The following is a 15,438-nucleotide window of genomic DNA, read 5'->3' as shown; positions in this document are numbered from 1 at the left end:
TTGGGTATTAAGTGCTGTGCTTAAACTTAATGTAACTCTGGGGTAGATTCAATTGTGATCCAGGGGTGGGGAACTTTTGACCTTTTTATGTTCTATGGTTGAACAAATGAATGTACTTTACTTAGATTGGAAACTAATCTCCATTTGAGAAGAGGGGCTTTGTGGTGGACTAAATGAAGGTACAGCCTAGGGGTGGAGTAGTATTTAGAACAGGGACTTTGTAATTGATTGAATGATTGGAAGGTCCTGGGGTGGGGTGGTACTTGGAGATTATTTAATCAGACTTAGTAAATGCTGTATTTTGAATGATGTCATATTTTGACCTTCTCTGTTCTTGGTTTGTCACTGAATAAAATGGAGAGCACCTATGCTGGTTTTCTGAACCTTGGGAAGTTGCCTTTCCTTGGCATTACATTACACCAATATAATAGAAAGATCATACACTATGAACAGGTGGGGCATACCAGGAATGCAGAACTGGTTAAATATTAGGAAAACTATCAGCATAATTGACCATATCAATAACAATAAAATTTAAAAAAGCATATGGTTTTATTAATAGATGCAGAAAAAACTTTTGATAAAATACAATATCCATTTCTACTAAAAACAATAGAAAACATAGAAATCAATGGAGCTTTTCTTAAACTTAGCAAACATTATCTGTAATTAGGAAAAAGTTGTAGCCTTCCCAACAAGATCAAGGGTGAAGGAGGTTTTCCATTATCACTATTATAGTAATAAGACAATAAGATACAACTAGAGAAATAAAAACTTACAATGAGGAAACAAAACTCACTCTTTGTAGACGGTATGATGGTAATCTTAGAGAACCCTAAAGAATCACCTAAAAAAACTAGTTGAAACAATCAATAACTTTAGCAAAGTTTTGGGATAAAAAAAATAAACCTACATTAACCATCAATATTTCCACATACTAACAACAAAACCCAGCAGGAAGAGATAAAGAGCAAAATTGCATTTAAAATAACTATAGAATATAAAACACTTAGGAGTTTACCTGCCGAGAAAAACCCAGGGACTATATGAATACAATTGTAAATTACTTTCCACAGAAATAAAGACAGGTCTAACAATTGGAGAAATATTAATTGCTCAGATAGGCTGAGCCAATATAAAAATGACAGTTCTATCTAAGTTAATTTACTTATTCAGTGACATACTACTCAAACCAACAGAGAATTATTTTATAGAGTTAGAAACAAACAATAGTGACAAGATTCGTGTGGAAGAACAAATGGTCAAGAATGTCAAGGAAACTAATGTACATAAAATGGCTAACCAGTATCAGATTTTAAACTATATTAAAAATGGTAATCATCAAAACAACATTATGCTGGTTAAGGAATATAGTGGTGGATCAATGGAATATATTAGGTACACAATACACAGAAGCAAATGACCACAGTAATCTAGTGTTTGATAAACCCAAAGATCTAAGTTTTAGGATAAAAATTCATCATTTGACAAAAATTGCTGAGAAAACTGGAAAGCTGCTTGGCAGAAAATAAGCATACACCAACATCTCACCCCATATACCAAGTTTAGGCTGAAATAGATAAAAAATTAAGACATTAATGTTGATATCATAAGTAAATTAGGGCAACATGAAAATGTACCTGTAAGATCTACAGAAAAGGGAAGAGTTCATGACCAAACAAGAGATAGAAAGGATCACAGGAAGTAAAATTAGCTGTTTTTATTATATGGAATTAAAGGATTTGCAGAAACAAAACTAATATAGTCAAAATTAAATGGAAAACAGGAAGCTGGGGGGGGAAATTATAGCAATGCTTCTTTGATAAATGTCTCATTTCTCAAATATATAACAAAGTGAGACAAATTTACATATTTATGCATATGTGTATGCATATACATATATGTACATACACTCACCTACATACACACACACACACACATATATATATACATAGATAGATAGATATATAGATAGATAGATATATAAGCTCTTCCCCAATTGATAAATTGTCAAATAATATGAGGAGCTAATTTTCAAGAGAAGAAATCAAAGCTATCAATAGATACATTAAAAAATGTTCTAAGTCATTACTTATTAGAGAAAGGTAAATGAAAGCAATTCTGAGATACCACTTCACAAATATCAGATTGGCTAACATGACAGAAAAGGAAAATGACAATGCTGGAGGGGATGTGGAAAAATTGAGATGCTAATGCACTGTTAGTAGAGTTATGAACAGATCAAACCATTCTGGGGAATGATCTAGAACAATGCCCACAGAGGTATAAAACTATGCATATGCTTTGATCCCAGTGGTATCACTGTTAGGTCTGGATTCCAAAAAGATCCAAGAAAAGGGAAAGGACTTATTTGTTATCCATTTATAAATACAAACACATATTTACATATAAATAATGTGTGTATAATATATGTATACATGCATGTGTGTATGTATGTATATCTGCTCTTTTTATGTTGGCAAAGAATTAGAAATCAAAAGAATGCTCATAATTTGGGGAATAGCTGAAAAAGTTGTGATAGATGATTGTGAGGAAATAATATTGTATTATAAGAAAAGAAAAGCAGGACGGTTTCAGAAAAACCCAAAATCACTTATAGGAAGTGATACAAAGTGAAGTGAGCAGAACCAGGGGAACATTGTTCACAGTAATAGTGATATTGTGGGATGATTAACTATGAAAGACTTAGTTATTCTGATCAAGATGATTATCCAAGGTAATATTACAAAGGATCCATGATGGAAAATGCTATCCATCTTCAGAGAGAAGACAGATGAACACTTGAATGCAGATTAAAGCATCTTTATTTTTCAAATTTTCTCTCTCTGTGTATGTTTTCTTTTGCAACATAGCTAATATGGAAATATATTTTTCATTATTTCACATATATAATCAATATTACATTGCTTGCCTTCTAAAGGGATGTGTGAAGGGAGAGAGGGAGAGAATTTGCACTTAATATTAAAGAAAAAGAAAGTTAATTCTTTAACATGTTAACAGAAATATTTATCAAAATAAATAAAAATATTTTAAAAATGTGTTCTAGAATTTCCCCAGGAATAATAATAGCTAACATTTATGTAGCACTACATAATATTTTAATAATTTTTAATATATTTTATATAATAATAATATATTTTCTCATTTGATCTTTTTTTTTTTTTAAGCAATCGGGGTTAAGTAACTTGCTCAAGGTTACACGGCCAGTTATTATTATTTCTGGGTGTGGTGCTGAGTGTCTGAGCCCGGGATTCGAGCTCCAGGTCGTCCCAACACTGGAGCCGGTGCTCTTACTCGCTGAGCCACCTGGCCGCCCCTCATTTGATCTTTAATTCTATAAGATAGGTGAAATCATTTTCTCCATTTCACAGATGAGGAAAACTAAGGCTACAGGTATTAAAGGGCTTGCCCAGGGCCACCCTACTATTACCTAAGGAAGGATTTGAACTGAGGGTTCCCTGACTCTAAGTCCATCACTGTGCCAACACTGCCTTAAATTTAACAACTTAATAATAAAGATTGCCTTAAATAAAAAGTATTTTAAAGACTCCACTCTCTTCTCTTCTGTACAAATAAAGATATTTGTTCTTCTCTAAGCCTAAAGTACCTCTCCATTTCTGTGACATCTGACAGTTTATTCAGTGCTCCAGGATAAAGTTCAACTGGGCCTGGTGATTTGAATTCATCAAAAGCTGTTTGGTGCTGTCTTATCAGTACAATAAAATACCTAACATTTAGATAATGCTTTAAGGCTTGTAAAATGCTTTACATAAATTATCTCATTTGAGCAGCCTAATAACCCTCTGAGGTAGGTGCTGTAGACATTAATATTCTTATTTTTATAGATGTGGAAACAGCCTCAGATGCTTCATTCATTCGATGAGTATTTATTAAATGCCTGCCCATTGCAAGCACTGAACTAGGCACTGGAGACTGAAACATCAAGATAAAACAACCCGTGATCTCCATTTAGTGGGACAAAGTTACACATATGCAGATACGTATATGCAAAAATGTAGACAAGCCAAAATACAAAATAATTTCAAGAGGGGCTCTATTTCTGGGGTGGAGTGAATTAAAATAAGCCTTGGGTAGGAGGTGACATGAGCTAATTCTTGAAGGAAGCTGTATATTGCATGAGATAAAGGTTTATTTTAGGTCAGGAGGAGGAGCAAGAAAATTCTGAGTTTGAAAATGAGCAAGCAGACCCGTTGTGCTGGATTATTGAATATATGAAGGTGCATCATGTCTAAGAAACCTGGAAAGGGAAGTGGGTGCCATAGTGTGAAGGGCTTTAAACAACAGAAAAAGGCTGTTGAATTTTATCTTAAGAGAGATAGGAAACCACTGGAGTTTCCTGAGCAAGGGAGAGCTTATCTTATGTCTCACTCCTCTAACAGTCACTTTTGTTCTGTTTTTTTGTTTTGTTTTGTTGCTGTTTTTTAAGAAAAAAGTTTTTCTTCTTTTTCAAGAAGAAGTCTCCTAAGCAGAGGAGACATATAGGAAATAGGAATTGAGTAGCCCTGTCTTCTTTCCATTATATGTTATTGTGACATATGACACAAGCGATAGTTGTAATCATTCTTTGGCCTTCTTTTCCTCAATTTAACTATGAAGATTATACTCTTGGTTTTCTTTGGCTCCCTTTGATGACTTCATCAAAGTCTCGGTTTTAGCACTTCCAACATTTTTTACAGGACAATGTTCTTTTGTATTTATCCTCCATTACCTGCCCCTTCCTTCCATGTTCTATATATTGTTGTTGTTTTTAAAATCTACATTTGACTTTGAATTCCCTAGGCATCCACACTGGTGCTTAGATTAGAAAATGTCAAATATGCATAACCACAATATGCCCAATTTCTCTCCAAACAAGATTAAAATGAAATCACTGTCTGATGTTAACAAGTTCATTAATATATATATATAATCTTTATGTATATTATATAGAAAGCATATAATATATAATATAGTTTATTATACATATAATATAAACTAAAACATTGATAAGGATCCCCTTGGGATGCATTATTAATGTACATTACATACAATATCAATATATTATCTTTATGTGTTATCTCTAATACATGGTTCATGTATAATATTTACTATATACAAACCTATATAAATTTATTATATATAAACTAAGCAATATATATCAAACCATATAATATATACATATATAAACTAAATCATATATAAGAATCCCTGTGGGCTGCATAGTGACTTAGAAAGTCATACTTGCATATGTGTGTGTAAAAGATATTGAGAAAAAGAAAGAATATATATTTATATATGTGACATATAGTATACATAAGACATATATGAGAAAGATATGATTAGATATGTAAATATAACCATATATTTTTCTTAATATCTTTCTAATATAGCATATATCTATAATATTAGTCTATTTTATATATTTATCTGTTTGTATTTCTGTTTCTGTATGTTTCTCTCTACCTATAAATATGTATATATGTAGTATGTATGTGTATGTATGTATGTATACACACATATATAGTTTCCTTAGTCACTATGTAGCCTACAGGGATCCTTATATATGGTTTAATGGCCCTCATTTCTATTTAAATTTGATGCCAATGAATTAGACAACTCCTCCCTTTCCTTCTCAGTGTAAATGTTTCTCTTTGTCCCATCAGACAGGAGTTTTCTTCAGTTCACTTTCCCTATGGTCTTTTAGGTGATGTCACTTTACTAATCCTTACATGGAGCCTTTGAAATCTGCCTTTCAAAAAGCTAGGGAGTATTTCAGAAGATGGTCAGCTTTCCTTTCTTTCTCCATCACAGATGCTGTATGTAGTGGCCACTTGTCCTAATGGTTTTCTTTATATTGGCTGTCAGCAACTGGGCTGTCTTTTCAGTAGGCACTATGGAGTGGCATCTAGAGCATTAGATTTAAATACTGCTTCAAACACTTACTAACTGTGTGACCCTGGACAAGTTGCTGGAAAATACATTTCTTCATTGGAAAAAAAAATAAGGCAGGTCTGGATTTGATGCCCATCTTTAAATCTGGCATCACTGTTAGTGGGAATCATACCTAAAACTTAAATTCCCCCCATCCCTGACATTGCTTTCTCTAACTTCTGAAGTTTGAAGCTATCATTAAGGTAAGACATAATTAGTTCCTATTTGGACAGAGATAGGGTTTGACTAGGTAATTGAATTCTCTCATTATGGTGCCTCTTGTACATTAATACACAGTGCCAAGGCTTGTGATTTTAACTCAAGTGTCTCTTTCTGTCCTAGTGATTTCTAGTCTTCACTAATGACAATGTTACTTCTGTTTCTACCATCATTCATCTTCACATAGCTGTTCTCCACCATCCCTTCCTGCTTGGGATTCCTGGATTTCTTCACAGAGTATATATCTTCTTTCTATACATTGCTACCCTGCCCCTATACCTCCCCATTCTTTTACTTCTTCTGTTTCTTATGAATGATATGTACTGTCACAAAGAAATATTTCAATCATGGGTCTCATCAAAATAAATTTTAAATGTTTATAAAAACAAATTTGCCTCTTTTTCTTCCTTTGCAAGACTAAGATTGCAAGAAGCTTAGTCTTTCTGAGAGTTTCTGAGTTTCTTAGTGTTTCTGAGAGTATCTGTCTTTCTGAGTTTCTGAGTTTCTTAGTGTTTCTGAGAGTATCTGTCTTTCCCCTTTATTGGGGAAAAAAGTTGTTTTTGTTCAGTCATTTTCAATCATGTCCAACCCTTTATGACTCCATTTGGGGTTTTCTTGGCAAAGATACTGGAGTGGTTTGCCATTTCCTTTTCCAAGTCATTTTACAAATGAGGAAACTTAGGCAAACAGGGTTAAGTGACTTGCCCAGGGTCACACAGCTAGCAATTGCTCATGGTTAGATTTGAACTCAGAAAAAAACTACAGGCCTCCCTACAGGCCTGCTCTATCCACTGCACCACCTAGCTGCTCATTGAACATAATAAGCCCTTAGTAAACATATGTTGATTTGAAAACAATTGCTCAACTATCTTTGATTGTCAATTACTAATTTCTATCCACAGCTTCCAAAAGTACTACAGCCAAGGAAAGCCATTATCTGTGAAGAGGCCTTAAGTAGAATCCAGTGATCAGGCACATTTTACCTCTTCTATTCAACAAGCCAACAATTCTCTATTCCTTCCACTTGATTAGGTTTTAGGAGCCTCCTCCCTTTCTGTTTCTTTAGTTTTGCCCCTCTTTGTTAGGGATGCATATATGACTAAGCCCTACATATAGTAGCAGAGTTGGATGAGTTCAAGCTCTTCCTCTGATTCCAAATTCTGTGATCTTGTGAGTTACTGTAGGTCCAATTAGTCCTACACTTTTATAGGACTAGCCCCTACTGCTTCCCTTGCACATATGAGGAAATTAATAAATGCTTGTTTTTGTCTGTTTTTTTTTTTTTAAGCAATCGGGGTTAAGTAACTTGCTCAACGTTACATGGCCAGTTATTTCTGGGTGTGGTGCTAAGTATCTGAGCCCAGATTTGATCCCCAGGTCATCCTGACACTGGAGCCAGTGCTTTTACTCACTGTACTACCTGGCTACCCCTGTCTGTTTTGTTTTATCTTTGAGCCTGGGTCTTCCTATCTTGCCCAGGGTGGAAGCACAAGGGCCACTCAAAGGCCTGGTCCCACTCTTATCAAGGGATCCTTGAATTGCTCCATTTTCCAATCTGGGTCAGATAACTTCTCTTTCAGCAATCTGCTTCCTCCAACAATCTCCCTTCCCTGGATCTCACTATGTTAATACATAGTACATGTAAATGATTGACTTTAGCCCCACCATAGTTCACAATTAGCTAGCTCAAGATGATCTCTAGCCTCAGCTTCCCAGGAGCAGGAATTTCAGGCATATACCACCAAATTTGGCACTAAATTCTTATTGAATGAATAAGTAAATGAATTCTCAACAAGTACTGACTCACTTTTCATTTAAATATTGCCAGTGAAGAGAAATGTACTATCTCACAACACTGGCCATTCCAATTTTAGATTGCTCAAATTATTAGAATTCTTTTCCTCCTTCTGCAGAAAATAAATCTATATAAATTCTATCCACTGTTTCATCCTTTGGGTCCAAACATAAGGAAATGAAACCATCCTCCATATGACAACCATTTAAAGACCGTATTCATGACTTATTCCCAAGACACTCACAGTGATCACTGCTTCCCTTAGCAAATCCTCATGAATCATCCATTTAATAACCTATTCAAGCTCCATACTCTACACTTTGAAAAATTCAACTTCTTCCTCTTCTTAAAATCCAAGACACTATTTTTTATCTCTTATCAGAGCTCTTGATCTCTTGTTATTGTTCAGTCATTTTCAGACATGTCCAACTCTTCATGACCACATTTGGGGTTTTCTTGTTAAAGATACTAAAATGCCCTTTGTTTCTACCACTCATTTCAGAGATAAGAAAACTGAAGTAAATACAATTTAAGTGACTTGCCCAGGGTCACACAGCTGGTAAATGTCTAAGGCCCAATATGACCTCAGGAAGATGAACCTTCCTGAGTCCAGACCTGGCACTCTCTCCACTGCTCTGCTTATTCATTCACCAGCAACAATAATTCAGCAATCATATCTACAAGTTCTTTCTATTCCTTTAGGCCAGCGTCATCTAGACAAGATCAACATAAGATTAGATAGTCTAGTATATGTTACAGCCCTTTATCAAATCAATTCAACAAACATTATTAAATAACTGCCATGAACCAGGCATGGTGAGAAATATTGGGTTCATAAAGGCAAAAGTGAATACAGTTGCTGTCCTCAAGCAACTTATTATACTCTGTTAAGTGGGTATAACATGTATATTGGTTAAATATAAAATATATACAAGGAAATTTCAAAGTAATTTCATCTAGCAGGAATCAAGAAGGCATCATGGAGGAAGGGCGGAGGATTTTCAAAGACTTAGAATTCAGAGATAAAAATGAGTAAAGAGAGATCACAAGGGGACTGGGAGGGTGGAGATGGCCAATACGATGGCATAGAGACAGGATATAGGATGCCATGTACAGAGGAGGCCAATTTGGCTGGACTGTATGAGGACAAATGGGGGCTATAATGTAAAATAAGTCCAAAGACATAAACTGAAGCCTGATTGTGAAAGGGCTTCAAATGCCAAAAAGGTGAGTCTGTATTCTATCCTAAGGAGTTCAGGGAGTCATTTAAACTTCTTTTTTTTTATTTGTTTGCCTTTTGGATTTTGGAGGGCAATTGGGGTTAAGTAACTTGCCCAAGGTTACACGGCTAGTGTTAAGTGTCTCAGGCCAGAACCGAACTTGGGTCCTCCTGAGTCCAGGGACGGTGCTAGCCACCCATCATTTAAACTTCTTGAGCAGGGAAATGGCATGGCCTGAAAGACCCTTTTGGAGTACAAATTTAGTAGAGGATATAGATTATAGTAGGGGGACACTTGGGCAGAGAGACCAATCAAAATGTTTGAAAGATTCAAGAAAAAGGTTGTAAGGGGGTGAACTAGGGTGGTAACTGTATGAGTAGAGACAAGCTAGGTTTAATGGTCTCAAATACATCACTCTCTGTCTCATAGGGTCAGGAGCAGTCTATTTGAAGGATGAAGGCCAGTAGTTTAATCATCCTTTCCTGCCCTCTCTTTTTAAAAATCATATAACATTTCCCCAATTGTTGCTATTGATTCCAGTGAGCAAAGACTTAATTCTTAGTCTATATTTTAGGCATCTCATACTAGAGCTGTTTGCAGTGGCTGCCTGTGCCATGTGTATATTTTGAGTAATTTTTATGTGAACTACACAAATTTTGTATGCCATACATTTGCTTGATCTCTTTGCTGCAATTGTCAGGTGAATAATTGCTAATTTAATACTCGTTGTGAGAATAATATTACACTCAAATTTCTATGTGGAAAAATGTGTTAATAACTAGACAGACTTGTTTCCATGACAACATACTGTTATCAAGGATCAGGCAGAATATTAAAGCAGTAGTTCATTAAGTCGTATATATAGATTAGTGATAGTAATAAAAAAAACTTTTATATAGCACTTTTATGTTTGAAGAGTGTTTTACTTATGTCAATTCATTTGATCCTCACAACAACCTTGGGAGAGATGTGCTATTATTAGTTCAATTTTACAGATGGGGAAACTGAGAGATATTAAGGGACATATCCATGTCCAAGGTCACACAGATAGTAAATGATAGAAGCAACTTCAAATCCAGGTGTATGATTCCAAGTCTAACACTTTTATCCACTGCACAATTCTGTTCCTGTATTTATGAATATATAATAACATACATAAATGGAGAGTCAGTGTGGCATAATAGCTAGAGGATGGACCTTGGGGTCAGGAAGGCCCAGATTAAAACCCTGTCTCTGATACATTCTGGCTGTGTGAGTGTAGACAAGTCATTTAATCTTTCACTCTTCCAGGCAATTTTCTAAGGCTGGAAGCTGCAGAACTGATCAGTCTATATCAGGGGAAGGAACTTCCATATAAGCATTTTCCTATACAGGTGAAATCAAAGTTCTGGATCCAAAAATAAAAAGAGCAAAGCACTATGACAAAGCACCAGTTATCTTGTATCAACATGAAAAATGGCACGGTAGGAGTGGCTAGGTGGCACAGTGAATAGAACACTGGTCCTGGACTCAGGAGGACCTGAGTTCAAATTTGGCCTCAGACACAACACAAAAAACTAGCCATGTGACCTTAGGGAAGTCACTTAACCCCAATTGCCCTACCTTTTCCCCTCCAAAAAAAGAAAAGCAAAAAAATGGCACAGTACTGAAATCTAAGGAATTTGCAAATGCAGAAGGAGTGCACAACTTGATCTCATGACCTCTACCATTTAATGCCTATGTGACCCTGGGAAAATCACTTAATCTCTGTACTCGTCTATTTCCTCATTTATCCATTGAAGGGAGTTGACTAGGTGACTCCTAAGGCCTCTTTCAACTCTAGATCTTTGGTCTATTGGACTATAATATGAGTTATTATGAGGAGTGAAAAGCAAGTGTTGGATTTCTGAGAGATTGAGGAAGAATGAGATCATTTAGTTGGAAGAATTAGGAAAGAGTCAATGGAAGAGGTGGTACCTTTATGGGACCTTGAAGGAAGATGGTATTCCACCAAACAGAAATGTGGAAAGTGTCTGTTCCCTACATAAGGGTACAGCCTGTACCATGGTACTAAAGAAGGGGAATTAAAGAATGATATCTGGGAGTTGCTCTAGAATCACAGAAGCTATTTGTTAATTTTTTAAATACCATGTGTATTACTTTAATTAATAAAGTATTAGCTCAATGATGGCCATTTTTTAAATGTTATATTTGTATCTTCATTCATTAGCATAGTGCCTTGTACATTATGCCAGTCAATAAAGGTTTGGTGAATTGAATGGATACCTTCAGAGAAATCACCAAATATATCTATCAATCAACACTTTCAACACTTTCATTAATGGAGCTACACCCTCCACTGATATAGATCCCAGTTCCCTTTAATCAATTAATTTTGTTGAAAAATGTTAATCAATTGGTGCCTTGCTTATTGAAAGACAAAGAGCCTTGCTACATTTAGCCAAGATGATGGTTTAATAATGTACATTACTGAGCACATAATCGATTTTTTTCCAATCTGGTAGAACCTGCTAGAGCTTGTCTTCCAATGACATAGTCAATTAGTTAACAAGTATTTATCAAGTACTTACCATATGTCAGGAACTGTGCTTAACATCAGGGAGACAAAGAAAGGTAAAAACACTCTTCCTGTCCTCAAGGAGCTCATAGTGAAGGGGGAGAAAATGTACCCAAAAATGTATATATGACATATATATGTAGTATCAATGAAAGATGATCTCAGAGGGAAAGCACTAACATAGCAGGGGAATGGGAAAAACTGTCTCTCTCCTCTGACACTGTTACCACTCTGGTACAGTCTCTCATCACCTGGACTATTGCAACAGACTACTGGTTGACCTTCTTCCTACAAAGCTCTCCCCTCTCCAGTCCATCCTCCTCTCATCTGCCAAAGTGATACTCTAAAAGCAAATATCTAACCATGTCATCTCCTGATCCCTTTCCCCCTACCCTAGTCAATAAGCTAAAGTGGCACCCATAAACTTCAGGATAAAATATAAAATCCTCTATTTGACTTTCAAATACTTTCATAAACCCCCATGTTTCTAGTCTTATTATAATTTAAACTTCACCATGTACTCAGTTATTCAGTGGCATTGCTATTCCTTAAACAATACACTCTATCTCTTGACTAGGAATTTTCGTTTGCCATCTCCTTGTCTAGAATGCTCTCCCCCCTCATCTCAACCTTCTCTGTTCCTTTAAGTCCCAGTGAAAATCCCACCTTCTACAAGAAACCTTTCATGAATCCCTTTAATTCTAGTGCCTTCCCCCCATTGAATATTTCAAACTTATACTGTATAGAGCTTGTTTGTGCATAGATATTTACATGTTGTTTCGCCTACTAGATTGTGAGATCTTTGAGAAAAGGGATTGTCTTTTGCCTTTCTTTGAATCTCTGACACTTAAAACAGTGCTTGCCACATAGTAGGAGCTAAATAAATGTTTATTGAATCACTGACTTCTGCTAGATCTGAGGTTTGAACTGAGTTTTGAACAATGCTAGGAGGGAGAGATAAGAAGAGAGAACATTACAGGCATGGGGGGATAATGACTGCAAAGGCATGGGATTGGGAAATTGAATGGTATGTGTGAGGAAAAGCAGCATCTTTTGATTATGGAGTATGTGGTTTGGAATGAAGTATAAAATAATTGGAAAAGTAGAAAGGGTCCAGATTGTGATGGTCTTTAAATAACAAAAAAGAACACTTTATATTTTATTCTGGAAGCAACAGAGAGTCCCTGGAGTTTATTGAGTAGGGAAGTAACATAGCAAGAACTCTACTGTAGGAAAATCACTTTGATGCAGAACAGGAGTCCAGTCAGACTAGAAAGAGAGTGGAGACAGGGAGACAAACCAGAAGAAAATTGTAGAACTCCAGGAAAGATATGGTGAGAGTGGGTATTAAGGTGACAGCCACGTGAATAGAGAGAAAGGGCCACATACAAGATGCATCAAAGGTAGAAATTGTAAGACTTGGCAGCAGATTGAATAGGTAGGATAGAAGGTGAGTGAGGAGTAGAGAATACCACTGAGGTTAGGAACTTGGGTGTCTGGGAGGATTGTGGTGATCTTGATAGTTATATGTAAGTTGAGAAGTGGGGTGGGAGGTTTGGCAGGAGGTGATGAGTTCTGTTTTGGATATGTTGAGTTTGAGATGCTTATGGGATCGTCAATTCAAAATGTCCAGAAGGCAGTTGGTAATGCAAAACTGGGGATCAGGAGAGAAGTTATTCCCAGATATATAGATCTGAGAATCTGAGACCTAAGCTCACCTTTGTGTCATGATGCAGCACCAGAGGCAAGATTTACAGAGAAGTCAGAATTATAGCATCAATGATTTTGACGAGTTAGAAGAGATGTTGGTAGCCATGTAGTCTAACTTCTGCATGAAGGGTATACCACCTTTAAGTGAAATTCTAAAGCAAGGTCATTGATGTCCAGGACAACTACATCACATAACATTTGAATTGTAAATTTATTTTATATACTTACACAAGTCATACCTCAGTCTCTTCAGCCATGAGAAGAGGGTGCTAACTTAGATGATTTCTTGAGTCCTTCCTAGCTCTAATCTTCTTCTGTGTTCTTCTCATCTCCTGATATTTAAGGTCCTTTCTTTGTCTTCAATCTTTTTGGAAACATAGGATTTAGAGTTGAAGGGGACTTTTGACATCAACTGCTCTAAGGGTCCTTAACCTAACATCTATGAACTTGTTTTTTTAATGTTTTAATAATTATATTACAATATCTGCTTTCTTTAAAGTTCTATTATTTTCTTTCATTTATTCTGAAAACATCTTTTTAAGAAGGGGTTTATAGGCTCTGCAGATCTACTGGGTCATTTGGCATGAGAATGCCAAAAGAGGTAACACAAAGAGGAATGAGAATCCCAGGACTCAGAGAACCCAGGAGAGCAGAGCAAATCAGACAAGCAGCAGCTGAAGTCTCTGCAAGGGCTAAACCAACTGCAAATACCATGGAGGATCAGCAAGGCCTCATCTCCAAGCATGAGCAACAGCCCATGCTGGGAGGAAGTGCAGGAGCACAACAATGGTCCTGCAACCAGGGAGCCTTTTATATGGACTTCTCCGGGCTCATTGCCCTGCTTGTTGCTGGACAAGATGCGACTATCTACTTTGTCTACCAGCAGCAGGGGAAGTTGGACAAGCTTACTGTCACTTCCCAGAATCTACAATTGGAATCTTTGAAGATGAAGCTCCCTAAGCCCCCCATTCCAGTGAACAAACTCCGAATGGCTACACCCCTGCTCATGAGGGAACTGGAGCCCCCAAGTCTCCCATCTGTGGGCTTGATCAAGATTGGAAATAATACCAAGGACTAAGTAACTGAAGAAGAATATGGAGGCCAAGAACTGGAAGGATTTTGAGAACTGGATGCACAAGTGGCTTCTGTTTGAAATAAGCAAGAAGTCTAATGAAGAGAAGGCTGAAGAAAAGACTGAGTCTTCTCAGAAAGGTCCCTTGGAAGGTGAGGAGCTGAGTTCTTCTGCACATTGCTAAGCAGCAATGGTCTAAGAGAAATAAGAACTGCAAGAGCTAATCAAATAGTAACAGACCTACGAACTGCATGGCTGCTGCTTGGATGCTCTGTTTACCCAACCCCAGGATCCATCCATCTGTCCATCTCTTCCTTGTCTTCTTCCCCTGCCCCTCTCAGTCAGAAACTCCAAATCCCATTTCTCTGGGGCTCAGGTTAGACCCTCAACTTGATACTCAGGATTGAACCACCTCCCTATGAACAAGGGGCAGGGTTGGGACAACCAACCTGCTCCCTTGACCCATTATGGGGAAGTGAATCTCCCCCACCCCCAGCTCTCCAGAACAGGTGCCAAACAATCTACATTCTTGGGTATGGGGGAGATGTAATCAAGTCAAATGTATCAACTTCCCTTCTCCAACCCAAAACCCTTCATTCCACAACCTACTCCTGTTTCTTTGTAGCAGTATACAGCAACACCAAGCTTCTTTTTTTTTAACTTTTTTTTTTATTAAACTTTAATTTATTAATTTGTTTGTTTCCTTTTAGTTTACAGGATTCAATTCCACAATTCCTTGATTTTCACATTTTGTCTCCCTCCCCCCCCCCCCCCCCCCATGGCGGCTTATTATCAAGTATAGGATCTGTAAATACTTTCACATTATACAATGGTCAGGTTATAAGGATGGATTGTACCAGCCGGAATGAAAAATGGTAAAGAGGACATAAAATCAAATAAGAGAATGAAAAAG

At 36.7% G+C, this 15,438-nt stretch overlaps 1 pseudogene; it reads left to right on the top strand.

Annotated features, from left to right (window-relative positions):
• Positions 1-14,165: 14,165 nt before the first annotated feature.
• Positions 14,166-14,709, top strand: LOC138155992 (HLA class II histocompatibility antigen gamma chain pseudogene; annotated as a pseudogene).
• The last annotated feature ends 729 nt before the right edge of the window (positions 14,710-15,438 follow it).

The sequence above is a fragment of the Petaurus breviceps genome, unplaced genomic scaffold, assembly GCF_028583685.1.
Source record: "Petaurus breviceps papuanus isolate PSGF00001 unplaced genomic scaffold, PetGlider_PUasm1.0 98, whole genome shotgun sequence".
Classification (NCBI taxonomy): Eukaryota; Metazoa; Chordata; class Mammalia; order Diprotodontia; family Petauridae; genus Petaurus; species Petaurus breviceps.
The sequence above is the reverse complement of the archived record's forward strand: the minus strand, read 5'-3'. Positions and strand labels throughout refer to the sequence as shown.